The sequence below is a fragment of the Dendropsophus ebraccatus genome, chromosome 2 (assembly GCF_027789765.1).
Source record: "Dendropsophus ebraccatus isolate aDenEbr1 chromosome 2, aDenEbr1.pat, whole genome shotgun sequence".
Lineage (NCBI taxonomy): Eukaryota > Metazoa > Chordata > Amphibia > Anura > Hylidae > Dendropsophus > Dendropsophus ebraccatus.
In genome coordinates this window covers 126,455,228-126,475,132 of record NC_091455.1, presented here as the reverse complement: position 1 = coordinate 126,475,132, position 19,905 = coordinate 126,455,228, and the positions used below count along the sequence as shown (strand labels likewise).

The window sequence follows — 19,905 nt, the reverse complement described above, 5'->3', positions numbered from 1 at the left end:
AAAAAATAAACAATTAAATGAGTATGTAGATAAAGTGCTATAATCAAACCCTGTGTGTACTAGTAACACACCAGTGTAAGGCTATGTTCACACAGCGTTTAACAACTATGCAACGGACACTGTTAAACTGTCGGCCGCCGGGCTGCATTAAGGACGTTCCTGCAGCCATTACCTCTTTATCGGCTGCAGGAACGTTCTTTTGCTACTATTGATTTGCAGGCACCTTCGGGTGTGGCCGCAAATCAATTAGCCAGTCACATTAATGTAATGTGCACCTTTGCTCCATTGTGTGAACAGCTATTATTTCTGGACGCTGTTCACTGAACAGCATCCAGAAATAATTGGGAGGTACACTTTTTTAATGCCCGTTCTAAAAAACAGGCATTAACATAATGCAGTGTAAACACAGTGGGTGACATGGCATTGACTTTAATGCAATGCCGCCCCATTGCAATCATTGTCCGTTCTTTACTTAAATGTTACATTGTGTGAACATAGCTTAAAACTGCCAGTACAGGAATACCTCAGCACTGCAATGCACCACTATACTAAAAGACCAGGAAAACAGCACAGAGAAGAACCAAAAGTCAATGTACAAAAAAATCACAGATGCCTTACTTCACACCTACCAGCAGGGTCTCTGGACTGCCCAACCACAATGAAAGCTATTCAGCCAAGCTGCAGTCCACTATCTAATCATTAACCCCTAGACGACCCTGGACGTACATTTACGCCATGGAAGTTTGTCACCAGACGACCCTGGACGTAACTGTTTCTCCTGCTATGAAGCTCAGATATAGCTATATAAGGGTTCTAGTAACAAACCAACAAACATATAAAGGACAACTGAACCTCTAATTAATCAAAGCATAATCATTAGTATTTGGTAATATACTTTGTCTGTTATCTTGATCTTTGGGTGTTGATTTATTATTTTTTCTTGGGGACACACTGGTATGTTTCTAACCTTTACTTGTGTCCCATGTTGGGTCCATATCCTGTCTATTGTCCACCTGCACTACCCCCCGTTTGTATGTTCGTTGTTATTGTTTTTAACATCTCCTCCAGTCGTGATTCATTGTCTTTCCTGTATTACTATTTTATTATGTCTGTCTCATCAATAAAGAGTATGCTTTGATTAATTAGAGGTTTAGTTGTCCTTCATATGTTTGATAGTAGGTTTATAGGTTGGGCTTGGTCCCAATTTTATTTTTGACATTATCATATATATAAAACTACAATATTATAAACATGTTTTATAAGCTGCATGGACACTTTTTATGCTGCAACAAAAACTGTAAAATGTTAAGAAACAATTATAAAGTTAAAGTTGCATTTACTTGACAACAATAAAGTCACATTTTCTGCCATTATATTTAAGAATCATTTCATTTTCCTGTAATCTAAGCATATCCATTGTGGAAAAAATCCTTGTTATGGCTTGCAACAGATCAGCATAAGTGCATATTACTCCAGACCCTTAAGATTGGACGGCAGAATCAGCTTTACATTTGGTTATATCACTGTCTACTTATAGCATTAAACTAGAAATGAATATACTAAGTAACATACTGAAAAAATGTATTCCCAATTAAGTATTCTAAGATGTGATAATGAAGTGTGATGCCATGTAAATTGAGCAGTGCATCACTACACAGCAGAGAAACCTGCTATCAATTGCAGTGGATGTTATTTTTTTTAAACAAAGAAGAAGGTGAATATGATCATTTCTACTGAACCCCATGAAGAAAAGAAACAATTGTATTAATTACTTTTCTGTACAGAGATGTTGGCATTTTAGAACAAAAGTAGTTAAAATACCCGCAGAGGAATCCTTTAACTTGAGGCAGCTATTCATACTCGTCTTTTAATATCAGTCTTTTACAGGATAATGAGTATTTGTGGGCCGGTAGAGACCATCAATTGCAATTCTCATGCCTGTTGACACTGCTGTCTATGCCAAAAACTGTTGCAAAGCTGAACTGACTCTAGTTATGGATGGCACAAAACAAGCCTTCTCAGTGCAAATTTATCTTTGTCAATTACAAAAACTGTAATTTATATAAAGCGACTGCTATACAAACCATTGTGTGCCAGCGCGACTTTCCTCGAACAAGCCAGCATTAAGCCCAGTACAGCAATTCACATCATTCATATTTGCTATTGTTAGTTTATGAATGCTGCAATTTGCCTGTGTAATTATTTTATGTGTTTCTTTCAGATTCCCTCCATTAATATCCTTCCTATGTAGCTCTGTTACATTTTCTGTCCTCTTGTTCATTAAGTACTATTCCTTCCTTTGCTGCTGCCCAATCCACCACAATGGCTCTAATCTTTTTAGACTCATCTACTGCCCACTGTACACTGTACACCGAGTCACTACTTAGTTTTAAATGTTTAATACTCTTTTGGCACATAGGCCCTGTCTCTCATGTTTTTCTTATTTTTTACTTAACTCTTTTACTGTAAATTTTATGTTCATGTTCATTTCTGCTTGTGATCCTCTAGGCTCATTGTTGGGTCACCTTCTCTCTCCTTTAGCTGCTTCTATATTTTAGTACATCCAATCAAAGGAAACATTGGCATGGGGTTCATGGCCATGTTCACACAACGTATAATACCGGCCGTTCTGTGACCTGGCCGGGTCACAGAATGGCCAGTGTTACTGAAGATCATCCTGGCCTATCCTAGAGGATCATAAGCAGAAATGAACATGAACATAAAATTTACAGTGAAAGAGTTAAGTAAAAAATAAGAAAAACATAAGAGACAGGGCCTATGTCCCAAAAGAGTATTAAACATTTAAAACTAAGTAGTGATTCCGTGTACATTTTCTTAGAGCCTTGGCTATCTCCAGAAATAAGCCAATCTTAAAGGTTACATATCGCTTTGTCTGTGCGGCAGGATACGCTGTGAAAATGCTGACAGGTAGGCTGTCTCTCCTCATGCAAGCGAGGTACGGGAACTGCCCAGAAGTGCCATTGTAAGTGATAGGTACCCTTTAAAGAATCATGTCATGGATGGAGTTTATGGTCTCTGGAACGGTCAACATGGATGGACTCCAAGAAATATCTTTATCTTCATTGAAAGTGGTCTTTTTGTACATTTTGCAACCCAAGTGTTTACTGTGGAGTATGAGGAATATGTTTTCAACATGTCACGATGAGTCCACCATGTTGTCTTTAAAACTACAAAACTTAAAAAAAATAAAAATTGTATGGATAGCGACCAAAATTTATCACTAACCTAAAGTACAATTTGTCACAAATTCAGAATCGCTAGGATAAGTTAATGCATCCCTGAGCTATAACCACATAAAATGAGACAGGTCAGGTTTGAAAAATGAACCCTGGACATTAAGGCCATTTTTGGCCTGAATCTAAAAGGGTTTATACATGGAGGCCTATCTATCTATCTATCTATCTGGTCATATACGGGCACACTGCCTGGCACCATTTATTCTGACTTCATGGAGTGCAGCATTTATATTCTTACAGAATATCTATCTTGTTATACGTAATAAGCAGCATGGTGGATCAGTTGCCTTGTTGAAATATGGAAGTACTTTAATCTTTTGAATCCATTTACATTATGTTGCATTAACATTCTTCTTAATACAGCCAAAAAAAAGAAGACTATGATCAATTGTATTCCTCCATTAAATTTCACAGTGGACAATATGTAACTAATAACTAAGAGGACATCTTCTGGCACAAATCAGAGTTAAACTAACAAAAAGAAGGATGCGCATGTAGATAAAATATACAATTTATTAGATATGCAGTAAAAGGTAAAATTTACAATAGGTAATTCTCCGATATCAAAAAAGCATGAGTATTGTGTCAGTACGTCTTGTCATGTCGTGTCCAGGAATCATCTATGTACTAGTCACAGATCTCGATTCCACCATTCAAAACACCTCCAAGGTACGCTGACTACTCAAAAAGAACCGTGACAATTCACGAAAACCAATAAAGAAGTTGCTCCTATTCAACCAACGCAGATGTCAGGGACTTTTCTCCGGAATGCACACAAACTGTAACACGCTCACATACGCCGGCACATACTGCCTTGCCCCATGATAGACCCTAACAGGGGATTCATGTCCACGTGTACAAACTTGACAGGTGGGACATCCTCCTGAGGGTCGCACTAAGGGGACACAGTGAGTACAGTATGTGGCAACGCATCATTGTCTGGTCACATCACTTTATGGCATAAATAGCCTCTAAATAGAATGTGACGTTTGTGACTTAACCTATGTACCCTGACCTATACTGACCTACCCGCACCCTACGGCCCCTGATGACGTAACGTACTGTGTTACTGAAACGCGTTGGGCATTATTGGTTTAAAGGGACTTGATGGTCGAATAACCTCCTGACCTCTACTGATGAATTATGGTTTTGGTTGAATAGGAGCAACTTCTTTATTGGTTTTCGTGAATTGTCACGGTTCTTTTTGAGTAGTCAGCGTACCTTGGAGGTGTTTTGAATGGTGGAATCGAGATCTGTGACTAGTACATAGATGATTCCTGGCACGACATGACAAGACGTACTGACACAATACTCATGCTTTTTTGATATCGGAGAATTACCTATTGTAAATTTTACCTTTTACTGCATATCTAATAAATTGTATATTTTATCTACATGCGCATCCTTCTTTTTGTTAGTTTATAGACGCAAGGATATTGTCAATTTTTGGCGTTTGTACCATTATTTACACTACTTGTGATATATTTCTACAAATCAGAGATATAAATCAGAGCACCAAATGCGTGATTGAAAACTTCTAAGAAAGGACTTCCAAGGCAGACATCTACTTTACCCTGATCTAGTGTATGCTGGTTGTACTACTTCAGGCTTCGGTGCAGTTGGTGTGCTCTGGAAACCCATTAAAGAACCATATATGTTCTAATATTACCATCATAGCAGTTCAGAATTCAAGCAGCTGCAGCACTTTTCGGTCAAATATAGTGTAGATGAGTTGTTGATGCTCCTAAACATTTGCAGTTTAGAATACTAGCACTGTCAGTTGACTGTAACAGCTCTAACAAGAAGAAAATAACTTGATGATGGCGTCCTATGACAGTGTCACAGAGTTGACAGTCACTGCGTTCTTCCTTACAACAATTCTCCTGCCATATGTCAGCAATGAAGAGTTTACAGGGCCAGCTTTTACAGGAAAGGCATTTGAAAAACTTGCTTGTTGGTGGCATCCTATAACAAGGCCATACAGCAAGAGACTGAGTCATTCTGTGCAACCTATTTCACTAAAATTCCTTGTCTATAGGTCATCCATGAATTTACACATATTTTATTACTATGTCACTATGAGGCATGTTTGCTGCTATACATCCTTCTTTTACCCAATGTGCTTCATGATATATATTATTTTATTTGTAAGTGCATATTTATATGTATTATCTTCATGCTCAGTGTAAATATTACTTAGAATGAAGAAAAATCTAATTGTGACAGCACTACACTCAGGCCAATATTCACTAATATCATGGCGTGACAAATTACAAAAGGAGACTAAATGAATTTAGTGCAAGAAAACTGCAACAATCAACATTTAAATTGTTCTTTTTTTGTGATGTCTTTCCTTATATAGGTCAGCATTCAACATTTCAGCAGTAAGCACAAAATGAACACAGTCTAGCAATTCAGTACTCAGTTTGGCATATAGCTTAAAAGCTAATGGTGCGTATTATTTTCTGAAGAGCAATATCATTTTCACAGATAAAAGAATTAAACATGCATACTTTGGCTTGTCTTTATTTGTGGCATCTATTTATTTTTTTTTACATTTAATTGGATAAAAATCATAGAAGAAATCAGCATTTCTAATTAGATAATTGTACTTTATTTATGGGAACATTAACTATATTTCATCAGTTCATTGGATGGAGATTTAACTTTTTAACAGGGACCCTGTTACTATGAAAATGCCACTCAATCTACTGACATTATGTTATAGAGAAGGAGGAGCTGAACAGAATAATATATAGATATGTGTGAAAGCATTCAGTGCAATTTATGGATTCAAAATCCTGTTCATTTCTCACTTAGGAGTCTAGTGGGCAGTCTCACTCTCAATGATCACAACAATCACAATGATTGACAGCCTCCACTGTATAGCTGTGCATAGAGAGATAGCTATAGGTCACTGAGTAGGACTGCTGACTAGACGCCAGAATGAGCAGAGGTTTAAATGTTTTACTTACAATTTAAAGGAAATCAATCAGCACAATTGTGCTGATATAGTTCCCACCTGCACCAAATACAGTTAGTACACAGTTCCCCAACTGTATTTGCTGTGTCTTGATTGATATGTGGAATTGTGAGAAAAATGTTCTTTTATTCTGGCGTGGAGAGAGGGAGAGAAGTGGGAACTAGTCATTTGGGTGGTGTCCAGCCTGTACCTAGTCACAGCTCTATGAGCGTCAGCGTTCTCTGCAGGGGTGATTGACCGACAGAGAGGTCCATTATGGCTACACTTTTAATCACAATGCCTGTTCAAATTGAGAAATTCCCTTTAATTTAAATTTATAATTTTAGGACTTAGCAATGACTTGAAATTAGTCCAATGTGGTTAACCCTTTAACCCTTTAAGGACATGGCCCATTTTCGTTTTTACGTTTTCGGTTTTTCCCTCCTTGTGTTTAAAAGGTCATAGCACTTGCATTTTTCCACCTAGAAACCCACATGACCCCTTATTTTTTGCGTCACTAATTGTACTTTGCAATTACAGGCTGAATTTTTGCATAAAGTACACTGCGAAACCAGAAAAAAATTCGAAGTGTGGTGAAATTTAAAAAAAAAACCGCATTTCTTTTATTTGGGGGAAATGTGTTTTTACGCCATTCACCCTGGGGTAAAACTGACTTGTTATGCATGTTCCTCAAGTCGTTACGATTAAAACGATATATAACATGTATAACTTATATTGTATCTGATGGCCTGTAAAAAATTCAAACCGTTGTTAACCAATATACGTTCCTTAAAATCGCTCCATTCCCAGGCTTATAGCGCTTTTATCCTTTGGTCTATGGGGCTGTGCGAGGTGTCATTTTTTGCGCCATGATTTGATCTTTCTATCGGTACCTTGATTGCGCATATACGACTTTTTGATCGCTTTTTATTAAATTTTTTCTGGATTTGATGCGACCAAAAATGCGCAATTTTGCACTTTGGGATTTTTTTGCGCTGACGCCGTTTACCGTACGAGATCAGGAATGTGATTAATTAATAGTTCGGGCGATTACGCACGCGGCGATAGCAAACATGTTTATTTATTTATTTATTTGTTTACTTTTATTTAAAACCTGGGAAAAGGGGGGTGATTCAGACTTTTATTAGGGGAGGGGGCTTTTTACTATTAACAACACTTTTTTTTTTTTTTTTACACATATACTAGAAGCCCCCATGGGGGACTTCTAGTATATACACTTGGATCTCTCATTGAGATCTCTGCAGCATAGATATGCTGCAGAGATCCATGAGATCGGCACTCGTTTGCTTTCGGCTGCTGCAGCCGAAAACGAACGAGTGCCGAGCCGAGGACGGCGCCATCTTGGACGCGTCCCCGGCCGGCATCAGTAACGGAGATCGCTCCTCCGGGACAAGGTCCCGGAGGAGCGATCTCCCCCACTAGACACCAGGGAAACGTTGCCTCCGGTAATCGGAGGCAGCTGTCAACTTTGACAGCTGCCTCCGATTAGCTAATTAGCGGGCACGGCGATCAGACCGTGCCCGCTAATAGCGGCGGTCCCGGGCTACACGCGGCACCCGGGATCGCGGCACTTCAAAGCGGGGCCGCTGCGCGGCCCCGCTTTGAAGTGCAAGTGAGGACATAGGACGTACCGGTACATCCTATGTCCTTAAGAGGTTAAAGACTATTTTCCCTTTATGCACTTTTTTTTTCCTACGCGTGTTTAAGAGGCCATAGTGTTTGCATTTTATTCACCTACAAACCCATATGAGCTCCAATATTCATGACTCTAATTGTACCTTGCAATGACAGGCTTCATTTTTCCATAAAATATGCTGCAAAACTAAAAGGAAAAATATTTAAAATGGTTTACACAGTTAATTAGATAGCCATTCATATAGCAGCTGGGAGAGACATGGTACAGAGAAAGCTCGAGTCATGAGCCCTCTTTGGAGCCCATTAGGGATGCCATGACGTATGGGTAAGTCACTAGACCTTAAAGTAAGGAGTTAAACTCCAGAAATAAAATATTAGATAAGCTATGTAGGCAGTAACTATATATATATATATATATATATATATATATATATATATATATATATATATATATATAACATTATTTAACACTTAAACATGTTGGCATTATTTTCTGCACCAGTTCAAGCTGTTTTAATGCACATTAGCTTTTCTCAGAATGACACAAATTTACTTAACGTAGAAACTGTATATATCTGACTATGGAACATTGATATTAACTGACAAAAGTAAACATTTCTTGCAGTCAGTGATTACTGCCAAGTCTCTCAATTGTGCAAAACTCATTTAAATCGTAACTTTCAGCGAGCTGCCCACAACCCACTATTGCCAGGTCTTTGATGATACGCCTTCTAGCTCTATGCCACTGGTAATGGTTTTCCTCCTCCTTTACTTTTCCTGTGACTTCTGTTCCTGGTCTGTTCTTTGGGGCATGTGAGCAAGATTTTACTGTGGTTTATAGGGCCAATGTACACACTCCAAATGTGTCTTCCACCTATCTATGCTTGGCATTACCTATTTTGGGCTGATCCATCTGCTCACCTGCCTACAATTTAAAGGGACTCTGTACCCACAATCTGCCCCCCCACCACCACCACCACCCCAAAACCGTTTGTACCTTCGGATAGCTGCTTTTAATCCAAGATCTGCCCTGGGGTCCGTTCGGCAGGTGATGCAGTTGTTGTCCTAAAAAACAACTTTTAAACTGGCTTAGATTGTGTATGCATTAGGCTGGCACACCCTCTCTTTTCCTCCTCCCCGCCCTCCTCATCATTAGGAATGCTCCAGGCAGATTGTCTCCTATTCCTCAGCTGTGTGAATACTGAACATTAGCTGGATCGTTAAGGCACCTGTGCAATGTTCAGACAGGAGAAAATATTTCAGTGGCATTCCTATTGATGAAGAGGGTGGGGAGGAGGGACAGAGGGGTGGTGCAAAGTTAGGGCACAGATACTCCCATTGGGCACGGGGCTGCAAGTTTAGAAGTTATTTTTTAGGAAAATATCTGCATCACCTGCCGAACAGACCTCAGGACAGATCTTGGATTAAAAGCAGCTATCCGAAGGTACAAGTGGTTTGGGGGGGGGGGGGTCAGATTGTGGGTACAGAGTCGCTTTATGGGGTTATCTGGGTAACAAAAACAATGTTCTAAACAATCTCCCTTTCCTATACCAACCCCTTCCCGTCAGCCTCAGCACACCACAGAGCCCAGCACCCCTGTCACACCTCATCCATTCTCCCAGTCAGTGGCATCCCCTCTGGCCTAGTCATCTGCAACACCACACTGCCAAGCATGCCCCCTAGCCCGTCCAGCTGCAGCCCCACCTCCCAGATGGCATGAACATGGTCATACTCACTGCACCAGCGTTCTCCCATGTTGATTCCTTCTCTTTATCTCGGTGCTCATAATGACACTCATGCCTCAATGGCTTCCAGACAACTAACCCTGACTATACCAGCTTCTGTTCGGCACTCGTTTGCTTTCTTAGTTGGCCCCATATAAGTTCATCTAAAAGAACATTATGATTAACCAATGGAGCTGGCACCAGGGGTGAAGCAGCATAGAGAGTCATGTACTTTAAAAGCAGCAGGCTGATAAGCATATGTTTGTACTGTAAATTCGCTCATCTCTAATTCTAATGCTAAGGTATAATAAAACTCACTACTGGTTGATTTTAACTACTGAGTGACAGTTGCAGTCAACAAAATTGCTATCGACTGTCAAGAGTTATTTAAACTACCACTAGTGTTAGCGCACTTATTTGAGTTAAGGAAACACATTTTCAGACGACAAGATCACTATCAGGTGAGATATGTGCCTTTCATTGAGTGAACAGAAACACACCAGGCAAGGTCCCCGCATGAGTGAGAGTGTCCCATTTTAATAAACATACTGATGCAACAAGTAGTCCTCTCAGAGAACTGATTTCAGAGCTCTGTAATAAAATGACATAATACATACAACAATAGATGGGTTAAAGTATGTCAATAGTTATATACATACAGTAGTTAATAGAGTTAAAAAAAAGGACATTATGTAAGTCAAGTTCAACCTATAACCCATTTGTGTTGGTCCAGAGGAAGGCAAAATCCAGTGTAAGTCTCCTCTCCAGATTGCCAGCCTGGTAAAGGTAATAACGCTGAGAAGAGATTTAGGTTTGTGTTACAAAATGCTCCTTTTAATGATGTAATAAGGAAGGCTATAAATCGCCACTTGTTTTTACTAGAAAATGATCCAGACTTATATGAGATAGCTAGTTGCAAACCAGTTGCCCCATACTAGGCCTAAATAAGAATAAGTCCCTGAATCAACATCCCACCTTCAGAAATCAAGTAATCCTAACTTACAATATTGTATCTTTCCGTAAAAGCATCCAGGCCTCCTTTGAACCTGTTTGTTGATTCAGCCATCACAACATCTTGTGGCAGAGAGTTCCATAGTCTCACTGCTCTTACAGTAAAGAATCCCTGCATGATGATGGTCAAACCTTCTTTTCTTTAGACATCGATGATGCCACTTGTCATAGTTCCAAACCTAGGTATAAAAGGGTCACTAGAAAGACCTTTGCACTGTTTATTTATATATTTGTACATTGTAATTAGACTGTCAATAAACGTCTTTTTTTCCAAACTAAGTATACCTAAGGCTCCGTTTACACGGAGTAAAACTGGTAGAATTATGCGGCGGAATTCTCCGCTGCGGAATCCCGCCAGCCTCCACGTGCGCTCCGGCCGGGATCCCGTGCGGCGCCGGAAAAAACTGACATGTCAATTTTCTGCGGCCGTAATTCAGTGAATTCTGGCTGCAGAAAGACCTGTCAGTTCACACAGTGAAGCAAGCGGAAAGATCACCCGGCCGGTACTTAAGTCACGGGTCACGGAACGGCCGGTTGTTCACATAGTGTGAACATAGCCTAAATGTGTGTAAAATTTGTAACATTCATTAAGATATTATAAAAATAAACCTTGGAATTATTCTTCTACTGAAAACTGGAATGTCAAATATTTTGCCATAAATCCCTAAATCCTGACAAATGCATTCTTAGAATGACAGTTATTGAAATGTTCTAGCCTAAACAATTTTTTGTAAAATGGGCCAAACTTGCTGTCGACCACAGGAACAGACATCATATATAGCAGATTGCGTTCCGATCTCTGCTATTGGACACTTTTATACAGATACCACTCCACATATCTGCAGTAATTTATAGTAAAATACTATACTAAAAATATTCAAAAGTGAATGCAGTTTTCAAAACTCCATCCACCTGTACAAGTAAATTAAATAATAATAGGTTGCCATCATACACCACTATCTCCATTGAGAATAAAAGGAGCTGTTATTTAAATGTTACATACCCAATCCTTCTTTTCCCTGACATCATCTGTCAGGAAGAATCAGAACACCCCCATAAACAGAGAGTAGTCGGCCTGTCACACCAACATCAATGGATTTAGCTGACTTTGTTCTAATATGTATGGGGACTAGAGATGAGCGAACCTCGAGCATGCTCGAGTCCATCCGAACCCGAACTTTTGGCATTTGATTAGCCGTGGCTGCTGAAGTTGGATAAAGCCCTAAGGCTATGTGGAAAACATGGATATAGTCATTGGCTGTATCCATGTTTTTCAGACAACCTTAGAGCTTTCACCAAGTTCAGCAGCCGCCACTAATCACATGCCGATCGTTCGGATGGACTCGAACCCGAACCTGGGAATCTCTAATGGGGACCTTTATTTCTAATTTTCTAAGGGCCTGGAAAACCTCTTCAAGTTTATGCTCAGACATTTCTAAATGTTACCACTAAACAATATGACAAGAAAATACATGTTTAGTTGTTTAGTTTTATAACATGAAATTGAAATTCAAGAATAAATTTAAATTCTTTCACTGGAATTTATTTACTTACCTAGATCTCTCTGGTTTCCATGACAATTTAATTTTTCAAAAAATGCTTTCAAAGTTTAATGCAGCGATAACCAAATAAAAGAGCAAATACAATTATAACAAAAAGGAAATACAAAAGATATGGTCAATCAATAAAAGAGAATAAAATATGAGTTCTGAATCTGACAGCAAGAAATGTTGCTGTACATACATTTGTCTAAAAATAGGTCTGGCTTTGTTTTGCTTTTGGATGGCTAATCATCCCTGCTGTTACCGGTCTGCTCTCCGCACTCATTGTCTAGGCTTCTTTCTGTTTTCTTCAAATAAAAATAACTCAATAAATACATTTACAAGGAGAAAAACAAACATGGAAAATTAACACATAACCATGGAGATGAAAATGTATCTGAGGGCTGTATGGATGGGCACTGGGCGTATGGATGAAATATGCCCACATCCTTGCAGCCATAAAATTTCAGAGGTCAGTTATCAGAGATTATATATATATATATATATATATATTTTTTTTTTTTTTCTAGTAATAATTTAGAACACAATGATGGAGATTTACAAAGCAAGACAAGCCCGAATTCTATCATAAATTATTCCAACATAATGATGCACATGGCATGGGCCAATGTTAATACGTGATTATTATTTTAATCATTTTCATTCATACTTTGACAATTTTAAGAAGAGTAGAAAGAAAATAGTATGCTTAATTCTGGACACATGAAATAAAGATGCTGGACACATGACACAAAGGATCTCTGATACAAAATAGTTAAAGGAACGGATGAAAGAACATGTTGTGGACCCTCATCTATTAGCCAAGCAAAGAGCGGCAAAGCATCTCTCTCCCTCCCCCTCTGGAGGACTTAATACTTTCTTGCATTACACAGACAGCCTGCTGACTTTAATTGGAATTTCCCTGCAAGTAATGCTGCAGGGGAACTGATCGCTTGTCTCTGGGTTCAGTAGATCATATAGCTGATTGTGGATGTAAAGAAGTAAGGCATAATATATGTGATTTATGATTACTTACATAAAACCAGTCAATGGCTATGTTCACACAACGTCTGTTATTTTGAGGCTAAAATAACGGACGTCATTTAGCAGCCTGGCCTCCCCTTAGTGCAATGACTGGTGTTTGTACATTATTCTAGTTTGGGGTTACTAATTGGCCTTTTGGTGTGGCTTAATTGAAAAGTCCATTGAATTTAATAGTAAAAATGGAGAATTGTGCATTGGATGTCCGTCTTCCCATTGACTTCAATGCATTACCATTGCAGTCAGTTAAATCTCGGCAAAAACGAACGTTTTTTAAAATATGAAAATCGGGCGCCTTTTTAATATTTTTTGACATTGTGTGAACATAGCCAATCCACCAAATCTGAAAGCCTGAATTTGTATATTTTTTTAGGTGTAGATAACTTTTAATTTTAGTTTAATAAACAAAGTTGGTCTTCTTAAATGATGATGAAATTGCAGACATAGACTAAACACAACATTTTTTCCTCTCTACTTAAAATGACTCCTGTCATTTTGAGTTTAATATTACGTCCGTCATTTCGCTGTTTGGCTGCCGGTCAGTGCAATGACGGCTTTTGGTACATTATTCTAGTTTGTGGACTAATTGGCCTTCGAGTGTGTCTTAAATTGAAAAGTCCATTGAATTTAATAGTAAAAACGGCGAAAGGATGGTAACAAAAGAAAAACTGTGTGTGAACAACTAAAAAAATAATGCTGTTTGCAATAGACATCTGACAATAATCGGCATGATCATTATTTTTACATCTGTGCAGACAACGTCCGTCATTTTATACACTGTGTGCATTGGACATCCGTCATTCCATTGACTTTAATGCATTGCATTAGAGTCAATTGCATTTTGGTAATAATGTACACCTTTTTAAATAGAAAAGCCGAGCGCCTTGTCTGTTTTTTTCTATGCTGTGTGGACATAGCCTTATAAAGTAAATAACTTATTTTCTGATCAAGAAAATTTTCAAGATTGTCATTTACTGGTAAATTTCATATTAAAGTATACCGGGAGATTAGCATAAATGAGAGTAGCAGATGGAGGAATGAGATTTGTGTAATGCATAGAAACACAAGACACTAAACCTGAGTCAAAAAGTCCTACTCAGCCTACATGAGTAAAAACTTGGCATAGCAATTAATACTGCATGAGTTGGCATGAATAGCAGTTTATGTGAAGCAGCTTTTATGAAAGAAAGTGAAATTATTAATGTCAGGTATAATTGCATAATGCGTAATGAAGTGAAGGGTGAGATCACAACTATCCAGTTTCCACTTCCATGATATGTGGATGGAGCTGGTGAGGCCACAGTGTCTGTCCATCTGCCTAAAGGCAATGGGTCATCAGGAAATGACCTATTATTTAAATCAACTTTTTATGTTAAATTTATTTTTTAAGAATTTTTGATTTTTATTTTCTTTCAAATTTTCTGAAATCTCAAAACTGTGATTTTCAGTTTTTTACAGATCAATTTAAATCAATGTCCTCCTTATTACAGACAGGATTAGAGTAAAAGGTGACACCAATATATACTGTAGATAAAACATCTATTTACAATAGCTAAAGCTCCTATATCAGCCTCCTGATCCATGTGGAATGACCTCGGCACATGTCACATAGCATGCTCAGTAATCTATCCCATTCTAGTAAATAGGGTCTGGATCTAACTCTTGTGCCCATGTCTACAGGGGCTTGCTGCAAAGCGTATCTATAAATGATGTTAAAAACAGCTCAGGCAAGATGGCTGCCCCATGAAAATGTACTAAAAATAAAATAAAAACAATTACAGTCTAGATGATACATTCACTTTAAATCTAGAGCTGGAAGAGGGACGATAAAAGAGAGATTCTTTTAGACTTCTCCAGCGGTTAGAATATGTCAGTCAACCCATATTGTCTGATCAGGAACCTGGAATTTGTTTTTTTTTAAATTAAAGGTTATGCAGATAAATAAAAATAATACTAAATGCAATAGATGAGGTAGTAAAGCTTGATGTGAGCCAGAGCTAACCATTCTTGTAGAAAAAGTCTTTATCTATGGCTCTAACATGTGTGGGGGTAGACTCATTGCCATTTTATTATAGTTAGTGTTAGAACTTTTGATCTTGATGCTTAGATTTTTTTTACCTCGCCAAATTCCAACAGAGCTTTGGCTTTGTACATGTACGAAAAAATTGGTTGCAATGAGACCCAATGTTGCTGAAACAGGGAGCAACCAGAGGAAAGAATTCTCTCAGGGACAAAGGCACAGAAGCCCTTCTCCATAGCAATCTGATAATGAATAAATGTGCTGTGGGGAGTCTGGCATTCAGACAAGAAAAGCACTCTACCTGTTACAGAGCAATTTCAGCCGTTTAGTCTGCCATGGTACAGATCGTGCAGTGGAAATGTTTCCCACTCTGACATTTCAGGAAGTAAAAAAAAAATGTCAGCCATTTTGTGCTTTTACTGCCCTTCCCCCACACAACAGTCAGAGAGGGGATTTCCACACTCCACACTTGTGTTTTATTACTAAGCATCATAGTTCTGGATCCCGGGACCATGAAAAGATGTTTAAGGTTCAGCTTTTCTCCTATATTCATATTCCTAGACTGGATCTGGGTATAAATACATCTTTAGGATAATTGCTCCTGAAATGTCTGTGACCTGTTTATTAGACACACCATCATAAAGCGGATCCAGTCATGCAGAATAGTTCTTCACAGTGGAAGCAGGTTAGAAGCAATCTATTTAGTGTATTAGTATATTATGGTCCTCTAATAGTTCCATTCAGGTATAAGCACTTTATTGGTTGTCGGATAGACCATGAATACAGCCCAGTCACTCTTTTATTTACAGCGAATTATGATGAATCACTGAAACATTTTACATCAATCCATATAAATGTAGCTTTAGCATATTAAATTGTTTTACTGCCATCCTGGAAATCAGATCAATCCACCCAAAAGATCAGCAAGGTACCTGCTGCTCCCTTAACAATACTATGGGTGCTGTGCCAGATAAGGAGGGATCTGATCATCTCTGAGCTGCAAGGTTGCGCTTTCCTCAGCTGTCACTTTATAGAATCTAGGCCACTATTTGCAAACTTCAAACCTTCCCTGGGGTTCTGAAATGAGTTTATTCCACAAGCTATTTATGTGATTAGGAAACATCATAGGGTACCAATATATAATGTAAAGCTCACGACTTGGCAGCTAGCTCTGCCAGAGATGTATCTAATAATGTAATAGAATCAGCTTGATATTCTATCCAGTGTTATACATTACCTTCACTAAGAGATGACTGAGCTGCACGCAGCATAATTAAATAATGCCTGAATACACAGATTCCTTATAACATTTATCCATAGAAATGAAGCGTTACTGTATATACAGACATACATGTGTCCAAGATACATTTCATTTAGTGCAACACATTAAATATAGGTAATTGTATACAACAAAGTGAACACAATAAATCCCTTTTTGTAGCATAATTACCATTGTGTAATACTTTCTTATCCAGATCCAATCATGCTATAATACCAATAACCTAATAGCTATATAGTAGGTTGGTGTGTAGGCAACAAAACTGGTCCCTGTCTTATGAATGAAATCCCAGCATGTGACAATCTATACAGTACGTGCAGCGAAATATGCCCCATTTACTTTTTCAAGAAGTAATCACCAACCCGGCTTCGTAATGATGACTTTGAACTGTGTGAAATCATAACTTACATTCCATTCTATATATAACATGCAGCAGATATTTCCCGACCATATGTCCTATATTTAATTGGATGGTATATGGTATAGTAATTAGAACCATCTCATGTTGCTAAAGGTCTATACTGAGAAATGTATAGCATGTCCCTGTCCATCCCCCTCTTGTGGGCTCCTGCACAGATAATTAACCTGCTTAATGAAGCGTAATGGACAGACTAAGGCCAGGGAAGACAACCATGAGATAGGACACATCCTTCTACAGTATCAATGGTGTTTGGAAATAAAGTCTTATTTAACACTAGCAGAAGCATGCTGAGATTACAGCCTCTACACAGACACTCACTCAATGGCTCCCTCTCCCTTATCTCATTGCTAGAACATAACAGGAAACAATTTAGCAGAGCCTTGACTGCCCAGAGAGAAGGACTCCTCCACCAGAGCTGAACTTTGCTCTGCACTTGTGTCACAAGTCCCACACAAGCCTGGCATCTTCATCATTGCCAGAGCCACACATCATCAGTCCTTTCATCTATTTATACCCCTGCATTTCCTAGGCTTGACCTCCAGAAATGTAACATGTGCCTTTTAGATACAGCTTGTGCACCTGCCTCTACATCAATAGCCCCCCTCATCCATATTCATACATTTGGAGCCATATACTTGGCATGTAACTATTTACAGAATGTGGGTTTGTATGTCATCTTGTAAATCCAATGATGAAAGCAGCATATCCTTATTGTAGTAAACAGAGTTGCCACACCTAAAAACTTCCAGTATCCATGTCTAAAGACAGCTGCAGGGAACAGCTTTCTGGATAGTGAAGATGCTGTACAGTAGTCCCACCATGTACTGTGCCAATTGGAGCAGGATCACTCTTAGCTGCGACCACCATGTATCATCAGGTCCCATCATCTTACCCACCACATCCAGAATGGCATCACATAGGAGAACACAATGTACACCTGTGCATCATCACTAATAAGAGTACACAGCAATAAAGAGACATAGCGGAGGAGAAAGTGCTGAAAAGACACAACTCACCTGGACAGGGGGTGCTGGGGTCACAGAGGAGGAAGGAAGGGCTGGTGCTGATGTTTAGTTATTAAACAGACAAGACACAAGGAGGAAAGAAGAGTAGAAATGAAGGAGGAGGAGGAGGGTAGAGTTCTACTTGAGGTGGGGGAGGGAGGCAGGATAAATCTGTCAAGAAGAATAATCCCAATTCAAAGTGGAAAATATCACTGGCTTGTTCATAGGAAAAGAACAGTAACAGCAAGTGCAATCCAGTGTCCCCTGGGTTATCACAGTGATGAGATGCAAGGTGTGAGCAGCTCAATAGATCCTGGGCTCTGTGATATAATGCTGGGCTCCTTTGAGCAGAGATTAGATCCACAAGCAGATGCTCTGTGAGCACATTCCTGCTATCTGTGCCTGTCCCTTCCCCAGCAGCAGCAGCAGTAGCAGCAGCAGTAGAAGCAGCAGCAGCAGCAGCAGAGCTCTCCGGGTCCCCCTGGTGATCTGCAGCTCAGTGCACACTGGCACGTACATCACAAAGAGGAGGCACAGGCTGGAGAGAGGGGCTGGAACCTCCACGCCTCCTGCTATCCCTCATCGTCCTGGATACATATTCCAGGTAACTCAGTCACCGCAGGCATTAGACACGCTCTACATTTCACTGCCACATTCACTCTCATCATTAGAGGTCGTATATTCCGATGAGGAGGGAATGTCACTACTATTATTGAAGGCAGGCAGAGGAAAATGCAGGACCGGTGTTACTATTTCTTGTGATGACAGCGAAGTCCTAAAATATTGATGCACGTACATTTATAGGGTCTTTCAAGGTTTGAAACATTTCTGTAAGGGACAGTGAGAAAAGGGGATAAGAACAAACAAAAAATGCAAATGCACAGAAAATGTCAAAAAAGAGCTCAAAACACTTGGGGATGAGATTTTGAGAAATCATTGAAAACATAATTATAAAGAATTAAACAAACAAACAAACAAACAAACAAAAAAAACTCTTAAACCAAAGCTAATTTTCCCAGTAATCATTGAAATGCAGACAAATGGTTCTGCACCCCAAAAATAATGATTTTTTTTTTCTGAATAAAATGTAAAACAAGTGAAACAAACTAGATTTAAAAGCAGCTGAATATGTCATATTATAAGTTACTGTACAGTATAGCAATCAGCATGTGGTGAATAATGTAGAGTAAGCGCATAAACCTGAAAACCTGCAGATCTCCATAATGAAGGAGCGAAGTACAACAGGCTAGAATAGACAAGCAGGCCTGCTGTCAGAGGTCTGTGTGGTCACATGACAGCAATGGGGAAGGGGGGGGGGCGTTAAGCATGGAACAATCCGGAAGTGAGAATCACAGAGCAGTGCAGGAGGACAGTGACAGGAAGCTTTCTATACAGCAGTGTAACTGGCTGAGTGTAAGTGCAGGCACAATATTTCAGCAGTGCATATAGCGGAGTGTAAATGCAGGCACATTATAGCAGCAGTGTGTATAGCTGAGTGTTAGTGCAGGCAGATTATAGCAGGAATGGAGAGGATGAGAAACACAAGGGCTGACAGACTGCACTGAGCATAAAGGAATAAGCAGAATATGAGAGAGGGGTTACAGCTATGAAGAGATTACCTCCACAGCCCCGTCCCCGGATGCAAGCCCCAGTCTGAAGTTGATCTGCTATGATTTGGAAGGTGAAGGAGACTTCCTGGGTCAGAGTACAGTGCTATAGACCATGCTGTGCAGACCATGCCCCTCCCCACTTCACCTCCCACCCAGCACTGGGAGCTCTTAAACCAAAGCAATGCTCTTAAACCAAGTTACAATTTTGAAAAACTGTGAGCTCTTCTTGCAAAACGCTCTCAATCCAAGTTACTCTTAAACCAAGGTACCACTATAGTGTTACACGTTGTATAATGCAGTAATGAGAAAAGTAAAAATGAGACTACTTTGTACATGTGCTAACAGGGCAGTTTTTATCACAGTGCGGGATGGACGACCA

At 39.3% G+C, this 19,905-nt stretch overlaps 1 protein-coding gene across 5 annotated transcripts in view; it reads right to left on the bottom strand.

The window, feature by feature from the left end:
- LOC138783491 (poly(rC)-binding protein 3-like) overlaps window positions 1–18,356 on the bottom strand; it is a 531,869-nt gene extending 513,513 nt beyond the window's left edge. For 3 of the 5 annotated variants that reach the window (XM_069958249.1, XM_069958250.1, XM_069958253.1), the window contains exon 1: window positions 17,929–18,356. The gene's annotated coding sequence lies outside the window, so the exon portion shown is untranslated. The remainder of the gene's footprint in view (window positions 1–17,928) is intronic. The other 2 variants (XM_069958259.1, XM_069958258.1) reach the window with 1 other exon arrangement.
- Window positions 18,357–19,905: the final 1,549 nt, after the last annotated feature.